This window comes from Phascolarctos cinereus, unplaced genomic scaffold (genome assembly GCF_003287225.1).
Source record: "Phascolarctos cinereus isolate Bilbo 61053 unplaced genomic scaffold, phaCin_HiC Scaffold_726;HRSCAF=1367, whole genome shotgun sequence".
Lineage (NCBI taxonomy): Eukaryota > Metazoa > Chordata > Mammalia > Diprotodontia > Phascolarctidae > Phascolarctos > Phascolarctos cinereus.
The window spans coordinates 187,766,460-187,781,992 of NW_027556098.1; positions in this window are offsets into that span (position 1 = coordinate 187,766,460).

Below are 15,533 nucleotides of genomic sequence, written 5' to 3' on the forward strand. Positions count from 1 at the left end.
TATGTATATGAAATAGACCTAATAATATTCTCTCATCTGTCTCATACAGTTGTTGTGGAGATCAAAAGAGAGGGTTTTATTAAAATCAGTTCAACACACATTCATTAAATTCACATTATGTGCAAAGCCTTTTTCAAGGTGCTGGTGGTGATATGGAAGCCGCTCTGGAGAAGTATACATCATTAACTAATACAATTCATTGACAAAAAGTAATACATTACCTTTGTTGCCTAAATTTATGAAAATTTGATGCCAATTTTTCTTCACTTATGATTTGACCTAGCCTCATAAATGAAATTTGGCATCAGTGTGGCCACACCCTGAAGCTGTAACTTTTTTGGCACGGACCAAAGAAACCTGCTAACCTTTCTCCTTATGAGAAATACAAGGTCAAAGAAATAATCAATGAGTACTACAGCAACAAAACTGCATTCCTCAAATTGTGAGTATTTTAAAAAAATGTTGTTTCTGAGCATTTTATTCATTTGATTTTCATACCACGTCACTGGCAGCTAATTAGTCCCCAAAGTAAAGTTCAGTCTCAATTGGCTAATTAAGAGGTCAATCAAGCCCTTGAGGAATTGAAGGGAAGTGTAGCATTGATGAAATAAAGCAAGAAAAAATAGCAGACTTGAAAATTCTATAGGGACAACGGTATATCTGTACAAGTCAGATAAGCTGGTCCAAAAAATAATGACCAGGTGAAAATTTGAACTCTGATTTGATTTAGTACATTTCAGTGGGCTGAAGGGCAAGGAAATCATTTTCCTGACCTTTTATTGTTTTTAAGATTCTCAATTTTTTTTGTTTTTTTTTGTAGAACTAGAATGTCAGTTTTATAATGACACTATCCAAAGTGCATCAGTAAAGCTATTTGAGGTCCTTTAGATGACCTAATATAATTTAAAAGTTGGAAGTGAAATAGTAGTTCAGGGCCACAGATTTAAGTCCCTATGCTATGTCAAAGATAAATACATGACTTAAACTTCAGATACAAAAGATTTTCCATAAAATATGGGCCTAAGGCTTATTAAAAAAAAAAAAAACAAGCTAAGTCTTATGAACAAAGCTTCCCTCCAAATGAAGAAAAGGATATTCACAACCTTTCCTCTTGGGAAAGATAGTCTGGCAGGGTAAAAAAATTAGTGAGTTTAGAATTGGAGAGCCTGGGTTAACATCTCAGTTCTGCTACTAGTACTTGTATGGCTTTGGGTAGATAACCACTTTGAGACTCAATTTTCTCCACTGGGAAATTCAATTAATATTAAGTGCCTACTATGTGTCATACTATATAGGATGCAAGCCCTAATGCTATTTATAAATGTGAGGTTTGTTATTACAAAGAAAACAAAGTCCCTGCCTATAAGGAGATTATACTAAATGCCTTCTTACTCTCAATCTATGATCCCATTAGTGAAGTAAAGTATTCCAATGTCTGTGATTTTTAAAGTATCTCTTAATTACCAGGGTGTACTATGTGACTGAAAGAAAGGGTTAGCAAAGATTAATAGAGTGCCTGGGAATTGTTTTAGAAATTGTATTTGTGCCAACTCCTTAGAATATGAATAGATATCCATGGTTAACTTATTTCTTAATCATCTGACCAGAAATGAGGTACAACACTAATAATCAAGGTACCTAGTCAGTTACCAAATTCCAACAATTATAACTAGTTTCTTAAAGTAATAATAAAAGGATTCAAAAGGAGTATAATCAAGCTTAGGAGGTAGATAAAATTTAACATTACTTCCTGCTCTCCTAAGTTCAGTGTTTTCAATATCAGACTCCGTAGAAAAGAAATATATGAAAGGATGAACAAGAAAAATATTATTGGTAAACACTTGTTATTGAGAGAAACTGATAGAAACTTGATTTTTCAATGAAAATATTTGTGTAAATGAACAATCCTGAGACCAGAACCAGTCACTGCAAGAAATTTCACACAATTGGCCAAAGATTAAACAAAATCAAATAATATGGCTTAGCCCAAAGAACTTACAAAGTATACCTTAGATAGGAATATTTTATTTCCAAAAGGTATGCCAACCATGAAAGTCATTTTCAATAGAGCCTGATAGAGTGAAACAATGTCTCTTGCCATGGTATCACAAATGACATGGCTGTCAGAATGTCCAGGGTGGAGTGAATAGCTATTCAAGTATTGACCTCCAAATTGCATTAGCCATTTAGTATTTTAACATTATAATTGTTAAGGTTTTATTGTATGTATTCACAGAACTTCTTTAAATTACATATCTATAAATGTGTTACTATATGCTCAGAAAAGTTCTGTGCCTTCCTGTTTCCTGATAATCTTCAGAAATAAGCCTGGCGAGGCCAAAATTTACCTGGAAATACTTTAGTCCATGTTTACTCTACTGCTCTGACCTTTTTGCCTGCATTGGCTGATCATTAAAAAAAAAAAAGACCTAGTCAATCAAAACAACCAGGGGATGGTTGTTATTGACTAACCAGCCAGTTGTAGTTAAAATGCTAGAACTGATTTGTAGGATTTTGATATAACTAAAGCAGGAAAGATTGGGAGGAGAAAAGAGAAATGAATATTTACTTTAGTTCACAGAACATTAATGATCCTATTTTAAAGCACCTGATGGTTTGGGTAAAACAACCCTAAAGGTTGTTCTAAAAACCCACAGTGTGCCAGTGGTCTGGCTGTACTAGAGTTCTAGACAGATTGGGGGTGTGTCAGCTGTGCTCAACATTCAGCTGTTCAGTGAATCATCCCTGCCAAGATGAAAGGGTTATCTGCAAATGTGGCAAGTTTAGTAGCGTTTGTCAGTGTAGATGAAATCAAGACAATACTATATCTATGACAGATATTAGAAGAAATGTAAAGGATGTGCCTTACTATATTTATGATCAATCTCATTCTCTTTTATGTTTCACACTTTAACATTTTAATTGCATTTTAAAATTTATTTTAACATCCATTGTATAAATTAAATTGTGATCTGGATATGCATAGTTACATACTTGAATACTTCTGAGAGCCTTCTCTCCTGCAGCACAGATTGTATCCCCTTTACAGTTTAGATGATGTAGTTTATTATGGTTTAGTAAATTATTCAATAGGATAAACTTTACGAACTTAGCTTGGTTGGTCTGTAAGTGACAGCCATGTGACCTGTACTAGTGCTTAAAGCAGGAGTTCACTCTTGCAGTCTGGTGAAGCCTATGGAACTGTTCTCAGAATAATGTTTAAATAATTGAAAGATATGCTAAATTTTAGGTAGGGGTTGCTAAAAGTGAAGATATAAGGTTTTTCACAACCAATTCCGTAACTCTCTTCAAAGTAGAAGCCATCAGAACTTATGTTCCACTTACATAGTCATTGTCAACTAAGGATAACTTTCTGCCATGATGAGGTGTTGGAGTGGGGTATTGAGAGAAGTATCTAGATATTGTATATTTGGATAAAGAGCGGAACTTGCAGTTAGAAAGACCTGGGTTTCAGTGCCGTCTCTGATATATATTGGTTGTGAGACCTTGGGCAAATCACTTAACATCAGTTCCCTAGGAAGTTTCTAAGATTTACAGAATGGTTGTATGTCTGCATGAGTAGAAATGAGGTTCCTTTCCAGGAATCTCTATTCCAATTAAATCACAGATATGGACAAAAGAAAACAATATATAAATACTTCATGAATTAAGCATAGTAAAATATTTAAAAGATATGGATAGGATAGAATTTATGATTTCATTGGTATAGGAACTCCCTTAACCAATTCAGGTGAGCATCTTCTGAATAACTTAAAATTTTAGAGACCTGTTTAGAGCACTGAGAAATCAAGTGACTTATCAATGTATAGACAAGTTAGATAGATGTAGATAGATATAGATATAGATAGATCCAGATCTTCTGGCTTCAGGGTCAGCTCTCTATCCACTATGCAATATTGTCTCTCTGTTTCAAGGATATATACATATATCTATGTATAAGGGGTTGTGACACATCCCCAGACCACCTAAAGTCATGTTATCTATTTGGAAGGCACTTGGAACCTGAACTGTGGCATTGTGGACATTCTACATTAGCATACCAGATGGTTGATAGCAGCATTTTAGCCAGCATTTCTGTGTCCTTAAATCTACCTAAGGTTTTTCTTCTTTTTTTTTAGGTGAAGCAGTTGGGGTTAAGTGACTTGCACAGAGTCACATAGGAAGTGAGTGTTATGTGTCTGAGGCTGGATTTGAACTCAGGTCATCCTGACTCCAGAGCCGGTCTGTATCTACTGGGCCACCTAGCTGGTCTCTATCTACTGGGCCACCTAGCTGCCCCTACAATCTCTTTTTAGTATGTCCAGGGGGAAGGAATCATTCACTCGCCTAAGTTGACACTAAGCAGTAAGGAGATGAGAGAAGGACTTGACAATCAACTCCTCCCTGCCTTAGGCCATGTGGCTTCAGGAAATAGGCTGAAGTTTGGGCCTATTTCACTTATCCTTTTCAGTTCCAGGTATAGGGAATGGAGTCCCTGACCTGGGAGTTTGAGTCATGGAGATCTTGGAGCTAAAGATTACAGGCCATGTTACAGTTAACCCAGCAGAAAAAGGGTCTGTCTGAGGAGCCAATGTGCTAGAATGCTACCCTAGAGGACTTTGGACTTGAACGTGGTAGGACTAATGTTATGTAGGGAGTGAGTGAAACTGAGTTTTATCCTTCCTCCCAAACCTTTCCCCCACGATAATGAAGTGGTATATGGAGATTATGTTCTCAAGTTTTTTGGGGGAAATATTTGTATGTTAGCGTTTGTTATATCTTTAAAGTAAATATTTCTTTGTGTTGGGGAGGGGGCAGGATTTAGAGCATAACCAGATCACCTAATGTGAAGAGACCTAGCTTCTCTGTAGTGTGCCATGTAGATGAGAACATCCTCCTTTAGTTGTGTAACTGAAACAGTCTGTGGTCTTTAAAACAGCCAGACTAGGACAGTCTTATTCTCATTCTGCTGCATCTAGAGGGTGAAGATCACATTTTCAGTACAGGCACCTTGAACTGAATTGAAAAGTGGGGGGATACCTTTCCCCACCTCTCCTTTTAAGCCCTGTGACTTGTAGTGTTTCTGTTTCTGTTCTGTTTTACTTGTCCTCAGTTTCAAGGGCAAGTATTAATATCCACTGAACCTTGGTATTTGAGCCATGGAGACCTTGGAGCCAGGATTCCAGTGAGATTTGCAGCCAGTCCGCCTATCAGGGAAGCCTTGAAGAGTCTGGGACTTGAATCTGAGGGAAATTTTGACTTAGAACTTGGAATTGTGACATATAGAAACTGAGCTAAGATGTTTATATATTTGTCATTTTATCTGTAAAGTGAATATTTCTTGTGAAAAATGAATCTTTTAAGTCATTTTAAGTTATTAAATGGGGAAAACCATTGTTGAGGGGTTGAGCCAATGGCAGAACCTATGCACCCCAAAAGCCCTTAATGGTACTGTAGAACTATGTGGGATGCATGAGAATTGATGTGTCTTACCATCAAGGAGTAGGCTTGTATAGCAACATCAAGAATTAATTCATGATATTTATGTTTATAAGACTGACTTGTGATTTTATCTTAAGGAATTCCTTATATGGAAATAGTAAAGCAGATCTTAACTTGTAGTTTAATAGAAATAAGGAAGGGAGTTTCCTGAAGCATATGTGGGTTAAATGTCTTTGCTGGGGTCAAAGAACAGGCAGGTAGAAACTGAACTTAGGTCTTCCTGCTCCACCATCCAATCCACTCTACTATTCTGCCTCCATGTTTATATATTAAATGTCTGTACATAATATATAGGATATAAATCATCACATTTAGTCACCATTCTATGCATAATGATTGCATTTTGCTTTCAGTAGGAAAGCACAATATTTCCTTTTTGATTTCTGTATCAGATTGTCTAAAAATTCAATAAGATTCTTTCATGAGGGAAAAAAATAACCACATCATGTAAGTATATTAAATTTTTAGATAATTTATTCCTTGCCACTCTATTAGGCTTTTTTTAGTGATTTAAGATGGAGGCCCTCAATTTTTCTCCCTAAGCAATATTTTCCTGAGAGTTAGAAACTAGAAGTAAACACTATTCTCCAAATTCTTCAGGAAGATGTCATTACAGTATTGGAAAGTGGACAATGTACAGAAGCATTTATCTCCTTTCTGAAAAAGGTCCCATGGAAATTCTGTTGTTCACAACTAGCCTTGACATCCCAATCACAGCTCTGCAAAGTTTCAATAAATAAACTAATTGAATAATACCTGACCTCAAGGAGTTTATAATCTGCTGGGATAAATATAACCTGAATAACAATGAATACATAGAATGTGTAAAGGGCAAGGAGAGGTAACAGAAATAGTGTCATTTATTGATTTAAAGAGACACATGACTTTCAGATGAAGGGATGAAGGGAGGCTTCATAGAGGTGGTAGCATGAGCAAAATCATTAAAGTAAGAGGCATATTTCAAAGGAAGAAATGAGCAAGTGATATGGACTAAGCAGACAGAGAACATTTTGTGTTACATGGAAGCGGGAGAGTGAAGGATGAAGTTGGTGAATGGTTAGTTGATAGTCCAATTAGACTTGCCTGTATAGTACATAAAGGGGAATGAGACTGGAAAGGTAGGATGGTATGAACTTACGGAGGGTCTTAAATTTCATAATAAAGTGTCAATTTTGTTTTGTGGGCAAAAGGGAGCCACTGAAGATTTCAAAGCAGAGGCTGATGTTTATAATAAAAAAATTTGAATCTGAATGCATTGGAGAAGGCAAATATTAGAGACAGAGGGGATACTTTGGAGGCTATTATAATAGTGCAAGTAGGTAGTGATAGGGGCTCAAACTATAGTGATGGTTATCTGAGTGGAGAGGAGGTAATACAGTGAGTTGAAAGACACTGTGTAAATAGAATTGTCAGGACTTGGAGAAATATATGGATATTATTAGACATGGAGTGAGAAGTGTGGAAGCTTGAGAAGAAAAGAGTTTTGAACAACTATCATGGGAATAGTGATACTAATATCACATCTCTTTTTTTAATGCATGATGACAAATTGTTTAGATTTAATTTTCAGGGAGTACTTTCCAAAGAACTTTCTCTATTAACATTTCTAATTTGGTGCTTCCCAAAGTAAGAGCTTATTTGAGCATGAGTATTTCATCAACTGATGTATCATTACTAGGTGAATACATAAAACTATATACATATACATACATAAATATATACACATACATATATGTGTGTATGTATATATATACATATATATACACACACATACACACATATATATGCAAATTATATTTCTTAAGAGTAGAGAGAAATCCATTTTGCCTTATTTTTTAAATTTCATTTTAGATATTGACATTTCATTAGATTATTTGAGATTGGCAAGTCAATTCACGATGTGTGTTCCAGACTTATCTGAATTCCTTCAAATAACCTACAATAATGTGTGAGGAAGTGAAACAAAGATGCGATCATGTCACTTACCTCAAGAGGATTCCATGGCTCCCTGTTGCCTCTTGGATAATACAAATTATTTGATGTTTCAGGCTTAATAAGAATGCCTGGATGGAATCCATTTTTTTAGACTCAGTTCATATTATCCCTGCTGATATACTCTACATTCTAATCAAACTGGCAGGCTTGCCCTTCATTTCTCTCTTCAGTGCTTTCTGTGGTCACCTCCAACTCTTGGGATCCCTAGCTCCTTCCAAGGCTTAGCTCATGTTCTAGATACTAAATGATACCTTTATTGATCACCCCATTTGTAAAGGGTTCCCAGCCCCTGAAATTAATTCACAATTATCTTGCATACAGATCTCTAAGACTAATCTGTAGTAGGGTAGGGAGGGAGTTACTCACGGGTGTGATCTAAAACAAAGAAACAAACAAAAGCATTGAATCTACTTACTGGAAACCATCCCAGCTATCCATGATTCAGTCCTCTGGGGCCTGCTGCAGGTTCCCTGAGGCCTGTGTGCCCATGCTGCACTGCCCTCCTCTACCAGCTCTGCATGATATACCTTTCCTATCAACCATCCAAGTTGTCTTGGGCTGGAAATTTATTTCAGTTTGTCTTTTTGTGGGTTCTGCTACTTTAGAATTTGTTTAGAGACGTTTGTTATAGGTATTTGGAGGGGTTTGGGGGAGAGCTCAAGCACGTCACTGCTTTTACTCCACCATCTTGGCTCTGCCCCCAACAACCACTTTCATAGGCTTCATTTTGCCCTTATTAATAATACGTTGGTTTTTTTTTTCTGTCCTGTTTACATTTTTATGTCTCTCTTGAGTCTTGTATTTAAAGATCACATTTTCTGTTGAGCTCTGGTCTTTTTATCAGGTAGGTTTGGAAATCCCCTATTTCATTGAATATTGATCTTCTCCCCTGAAAGATCATGCTCATTTTTGCTGGGTAGTTGATCCTTGGTTGTAATCCATGCTCCTTTGCCTAACATATGTTGTGTTTCATGACCTATGGTCTTTTAATGTAGAAGCTGCAAGGTCCTGTGTAATCCTGACTGTGATTCCATGATATTTAAAAATGTTTCTTTCTGTCTGCTTGCAGTATTTTCTCTTTCCCCTGGTAATTTTGGAATTTGGCTACTATATTCCTTGGTGTTTTCAATTTGGGTCTCTTTCAGGAGGTGGTTGATGGATTATTTCTATGGCTATTTTACCATCTGGTTCCAGGGCCTCAGGGAAGTTTTCCTTGATGATTTCTTGAAAGATGCTGTTCAGGCTCTTTATTTCATCATGATTGTCAGGTAGACCAATAATTTTTAAATTATGTCTCCTGGATCGATTTTCCAGGTCAGTTGTTTTACCAATGAGGTATTTATCTTTTCTTCTATATTTTCATTCTTTTGTTTCTGTTGTACTGATTCTTGCTCTCACAGAGTCATTAGCTTCCTCTTGCCCATTTCTAATTTTTAACATATTAGATATTGTTTAACATATTTAACATATTCTATTAGATTTTGTACTTCCTCCATTTGGCCCATTTTACTTCTTAAGGAGTTCTTCTCCTAAGTGTGTTTTTGTGCCTCGTTTTCTGTTTGGCCAATTCTGCTTTTTTAAGGTATAGTTTTTTCAGTGTACTTTTTTTTTCCAGTTGGCCAATTGTACTTTTTAAGGACTTGTTTTCTACAGTCAATTTTTGTCCTTCCTTTTCCAAGCTATTGACACTCTGTTACATGCCTCTCATTTCTTTTCCCAATTTTTCTTCTGCCTCTCTTATTTGCCTTTTGAAATCCTTCTTCAACTCTTCTAAGATTTTTTTGGGGGCTTCAGACCATTTCATATTCCCTTTTGAGGTTTCAGGTGTGGGTTTGTTGACAATGTTGTCCTCTTCAGAATTTCTGTCTTGATCTTCACCATCCCCATAATAAGAATCTATGGTACGTTTCTTTTTGCTCATGGTGTTTGCTTATATCCTGGCCTTTAAAAAAAATTGTGCTGTCCTTCTGGGGAACAGAGGGCACTTTCCCAAGCTTCTTGTCCTGGGGTGCAGGTCCTGGTCACTGACTTTGTGTGTTGTGGCCTCAGATGTTGGCTGTTGGAGGCTGTCGTGTTCTGGCAGCCCACTCGGTGTTGGGCTGAAATCAGCAACACTGGAACTCTAGGGTAGGGATGGGGAATCTGGTCGCTGGAGGTTGCCCGCTCAGCCATGCCTTTTGCTTTCTTTGGCTCCTTGCAGATGGATCTTTTGCTGCTGCAGGATGTCTCTCCACCTGAGGCTTTCTCTCTTGGAGCTGCACTTCGCAGAGTTTTGCTAAAGAACCTGGAGGCTTAGCTACGATAGAATGCCTGTGGCACGTGGTGATTTTCAGAGCCAGTTTCCACTGGTTCCCCTGCCCATACTGAGGCACTAGGGGTCCTGGTGTTGGTGGTTGCCTGCTCCACCACCTGAGTTTCAAGATCTCCCCCTGGGATGCTGAGGTGGGGCTTTCCACTAGTTTGCTGAGCTGTCTCCCATTCTGTACTGCTCCCCCTTTTCCAGGGCAGAAGGGGCCTTTCCTGTTAATCACTTAAGCTTCCCGGGCTACAGGATGCTGCACCCCTCTTTCTGCTGGTTTAGCTGTTCCAGGGTTTTTCCTGGGGCTATATTTTCTGGGCTTTCAGAAGTTAATAAGGGAGGGTGATAGTGACTTACTTCTTACTCCATCATCTCGGCTCCTGGAAGCCAATTGCAAGCTTCTTGTAAAGACTGAATAGAATTTTTAAAACTTTTAGATTAGGACATGGCTCCTACTGTCTAAGGCCTTCCACTCTGTTTGGATTGTCCATTGGACATACATATGATTTGTTACAATATTAACTGTAGTCCTAGAGATGCCCCTCCAAGCAAATATCTGCAGGGTCAAATAGGCAAGTGAGCCTGCCCTGAATATAAACGATAGTTTACTCTCAGCACCACCACTAACTCACTGACTGAGTTTTAATCATTTTCTGATGGAAGATTCAAGGTGAGGCATATATGCGGTTGTCTGATATAGTGTCATTGCTTGAGGTGAATTAAATTTAATAAATGTCAAACAACTCTATTGTTTGCAAAGTTAAGATTAGATAGTCCCTTGCCCTCATGGTGCTTACTGTTTAATAAGAACATATCATGTATATATTTTGTTTACCATCTCTGTGAACTTGGTAAGGTCACTTCACCTCTCTAGGCCCTAATAGGGTCTTTAATTAAATAATAACCAAGGTTCCTCCCAACTCTATTTCCTGTAAATGCTTTGTTTTTGCCTTTATATCCCCAGCACCTAGCACAATGACTTGCACACAGTAAATGCTTGTTCAATTAGATTAAATTTGAGGGAAGATAATAGCAGCTAAGTGACCTGTCTGAAGTTGTACAAGTGAGGGACTATATGGAGTTAAGCTTACTGCTCCTGAATTTCAAGTTGCTATTTAGCTTATCTCATCAAATAGTTGTCCTTCATTTAGGCAATTGATTATGAAAATTAGAGTTTTATCATTGTCACCACTGTCCTTTCCAGGATGCAATGCAGACGGCTGCTGTACTATTTGTATAGTCAGAAAGGTAATTAACAGGAAGTGAGGGAATATTATAGCAGCTAAGCAGAAACCCGTAAATTCAGACTGAACTGTGAGATAATAAAGAGGAAATTATAAAGTCAATTAATAAGTAAATAATTAAATGCAATGGAGATAAATCTGTTTCTTTCAAATAAATCCATAAAAAAAAAAGGTTTTCTAAAGTTTCAAGTTGAGAAATGTTATTTCACAAGTTTTTGTTTTTCTTTTTTTAAGAAACTTGGGTTTGAGCTAATGGGATCCATAAAACTTTTCTACCAACATATGACATGTTAGTTTTGATTCCATCTGACTAGAAGGTTTTTCAGTATGCTGTGACTGACACATAATTGACTATTTGACTACAGGTCCGCATACCATGTCTGGTGACCTGTGCATGACCTTTTCAGCTTGCTTGAAATAACCCATTATTTTTCTGTGCCCAGTTTCATTGCTTTTGGAGAAGAATTCTGAAAAGGAACAGTCAGGGCAGTCATGGGTTTCATGAAAGATTTGTTGGAAATCAACTTAAATAGTCACATCAGTGCCCATAAAACTCTATGTGGTTCTTACTTCAGGTCTGTGTAGATGGGTAATTTTCCATACACTTACTTTTTATGTTCCATCTTTTTCTATCAGGCCACTTCTGATGCTTTTGGAGACCCCAATGATTTGTTTGACACCACAGCATACCTATGGTTCCAAAGACTCCACTGAGTTTTCTCAGCGTAGGTGGCATGCAAGAGGGAAATTAAATTAGTGAAAAATAACAGTTTTGCTTTTTCTTGGTCATCCTTTTGACCGCTTTTATTCTTTGAGTGCTCAGAGATAGAGATTTCAAGGTCTAGTTATTAGAGTGTTAATGGAATGGAAAATTATGTGGTGTTAACTTTTTCTATTCTTATGTGCTTATGTTCTCATGCCATTTGCTTATGTTTTTAGGGCCGGCCTCTATTTCTCTGTCAGTAAGGTGGAGCTTTATCCAGCCCTGAAGATTAGATTAGATAAAGTAACATTGAGTGCTTTCATCATTTACATTATAGTTTTAAATATAAGGAATTACACCTTGGTGTTGACATTGGCCCTATGTGGTATAGAAGAGCAAAAGTGGGCTCTTGAATTACCCACCTTTTTCTCTTATACATCTTGTGATATATACATTTTTAGACATTTTTGGACATTTCGTGATAGTATAAGACCACAGACTATTCAAACTAAGGAAGATATTGGAGATAATCTAATCCCATGCCCTAATTGTACAGAAGAAGAAACAGAGAGGAGATGCAAATTGTCTAAGACCACCCAGTGAGTCAATAGTGGAGTTGAGATTGAAACTCCTAATTTCTGCCTTTCAGCCCAGTACTTTGGCAACATTACCATATGTTCTCTCAAATACATGAGAATACCTTCCCTCTGTGTGACTAAATTGCTTTGCCATTATGTCTTGCTATAGTTTAATACTTTTGAATTGTCCCACTATACATTTTCCTTTGTTCTAAACTACCAGAGGATCTTGACTTCCCTGTCTTCTTGTTGTTCATCCTTTGTTCTTGAAGAGGATCAATGGCAGAAGGAGGTTGACATCTTGACTTGCAGGTGAATTAGATTTAAATGAGGCAGGGCTGTGTAACACCTTCAGCCTCACTCTTTCCTCTAGAGACATTGAAGTCCAGTGGCAAGACATAAGTCAGAACTACTGGAGATGGCCCCAAATGCAGTGGGAGACCTTGGCCTTTTTAAGCTAAGGTCTTTCCCAGGTCTCAATTTGTCCAAGGCAACACCATTCAGTGATTAAAGGCTAGGTAAAAATCGAGGCAAAAGATGGCCTAATTTGACTTCCCAAAAAAATCAATCTGGGAAGGAAAGACCCTCAGAATTTCTGCCCAGAACAGAAACAATTGCCCAAATCTTATACCAAATGGTTGAAAGGAAGTGTCTTATATTCCTTTCTCTTTTAAAGAATGATGTGATCTTTTATCTTTTATATCTTTTATCTTTTTGTCTTTTATCCTCTCTCTGACTACTAGGTATCTTTATCTCAACAAATGTCCCAAAGATAACTCATTATCTAGCCCTAGTGCCTATCCCCTAAAGCCAGTCCTCTTCAAAACTTCCATTTAGTACACTGAAAAGAGTCTTGGCATTGCAGTAAGAGGTATGTTTAAATCCCAGCTCTGCCACTGAATGAATCCCTTTGTGAACTTGGACAAGTCAGTTTACCTCTCTAGGCTTCAGTTTCCTTATCTGTACAACAAGATAGTTAGACTAGATGGCTTCTAAGGTCCCTACAGGTATTAGTCTTTGATCACGTAATATTATTTCTTTTAAGGTCCCTACCATTTTTCCAGATATACAGTTTTGAGGCCTCAATATCATCCTGCATCCCTAACCCACCCTACATACACGATGAATTGTAAAATCTTGCTTCTCTATCTCTAATAGCTCTTAAAACAGTTTTATTTTCTCCACTCACAGGATGACCACCATAGCTCAGACCCATAATACATCTCATCTGGACTATAACAAGAGCTTTCTAGTTTATCTTTCTGTCTCAAGTCTTTCCCCATCCAATTCATCCTTCAAGTAGCTGCTAGAATGATTTTCCTAAAGCCCAGGTGTTACCATATCTCTCCCTTTCTCAGCAAAATTCAGGGGGCTCCCTATTACCTCAAGGATAACACAGAAACTCCTTTCTTGACATTTAAAGTCCTTTGTAACCTGCCTGTCAATTTGGCATTGAAACTTCCCTATTATTGCATGTTATTACCCGTCTTCCAAACCATGCCTCAGCTGCTGTCTCATCCTAGATCTTCTCTGAGCTTTTGGAACCTCCTTGCCTTGGAACATCCAATTACTTTTATGGACTTCTGAGCCTGGAATATCCCTTTAGAGACAGAAAAAAAAACCAGCCAGTGTCCTTTTCTCATTGGCGAATTCCTGCTGGAGCTACCATCTTTTGGAAAAGCCCAGGCTAGCCAGCCTTCGTTACCTTCCTGGCTCTATTCCTGACTTTCTGGATTTCTAAACTATGCATCATCTGTCTCATTCCAGATGTCCTGTTTGTGAGACTTCATCACTCTGGAACATTGAATTCCCACTGCCGCCTTAGCCTGCAATATTCCTTAGCTTTAGTGAGTTCCTCGTGGGGCCTCCAACTTTTGGAGGGGGTCAGGTTGATAAGACTGTATTCCCCTCTTGATTCTGTTCATGACTTTCTGGACTCAAATGCTCCTGTCCATGTGAAAGTATCTTCATTTCACCTCTTCCCCCACCCCCTGCTTTTCAGCTAGCTTTTAGGTGCTGTTTTCCCCCATTAGAATGAAAGCCTTTTGAGGGCAAGGGATGTCTTTTTGTTGTTACTGTTTGTATTTGCATCCCCAAATACAAATATATACTTATACTGTATATGTATATACTGTATATGCCCACTATACCCTTGCCTTATCTTTGCCTCTTAGTATCAGTTGTATCCTTTAAGATTTAGCTCAAGGAATACCTTCTTTGTCATGCCTTTCTCAATCCCCCATAACTCCTAATGCCCTTCTCACTCCCTCCAAAGCATCTTATATCCATTTTGTGCATACCTATGTATGTACACATGGTCTCAGTAGATAGACCACAAATTTTCCAAGGGCAGGAAATATTTCCCTTTTATCTTCGCATCTTCAGCACCTAGTTAAGTGCCTGGCACATAATTGAAGCTTAATAAAAGTTTGTTGATAAGTTGATTTCTTAAATGCATGTTGGCTCACCTGTTTTATTCTAAGAACCAGAAGAGCTGGGCTCTGGTATGTTTTTTCTTTCAAAACAGAGATACGCATGCAAGTAGGACATTGGAATTAAAAATAGTGAGGTGACCAACTCATTGACAGCATCACTGCTGCTTACAGTCAGTCCATTAATAATAATTGACTAAGTGACCCATATTGTTAGAACTATGCCAAGTGCTAGGGATACATTGAAAAGCAAAAGACAATCACTACCCTCAAGGAGCTCACAGCCCAATGCTCTGCTATAGAAATACAGAATTTCAGAGTAGAGAAGGGACCTCAGAGGCCACATAGCCCAACAGATATCCTCAACAAGTGATCAGCCAACATTCACTTGAATATTTCCTCTTTGGGGGACCCACTGAGGCAACTCATTCTATTTTTGGATAGCTCTAATTGTTAGGGATCTGTTCTTTACATTATACTTAAATCTAACTCTCTGTAACTTTTGGCACCTGTTCACAGTTCTACCCTCTGAAGTAAAGTAGAAAATTTTGATTTTTGTTCACATATGACAGCCCTGAAAATACTTGAAGAGAGCTGTCATTTTATTATTACTAGTATTAATCATAGTTACATATTATATGCATAATGTAGTAGGACATTAAATACAGATGATATATGATATAAAATAAAACAAACTGTAAAATAATTAATAAAATGTAACAACACAAAAAAGCAATATAATTAATATATAAAGATACATAAAATATAATATAATTCATG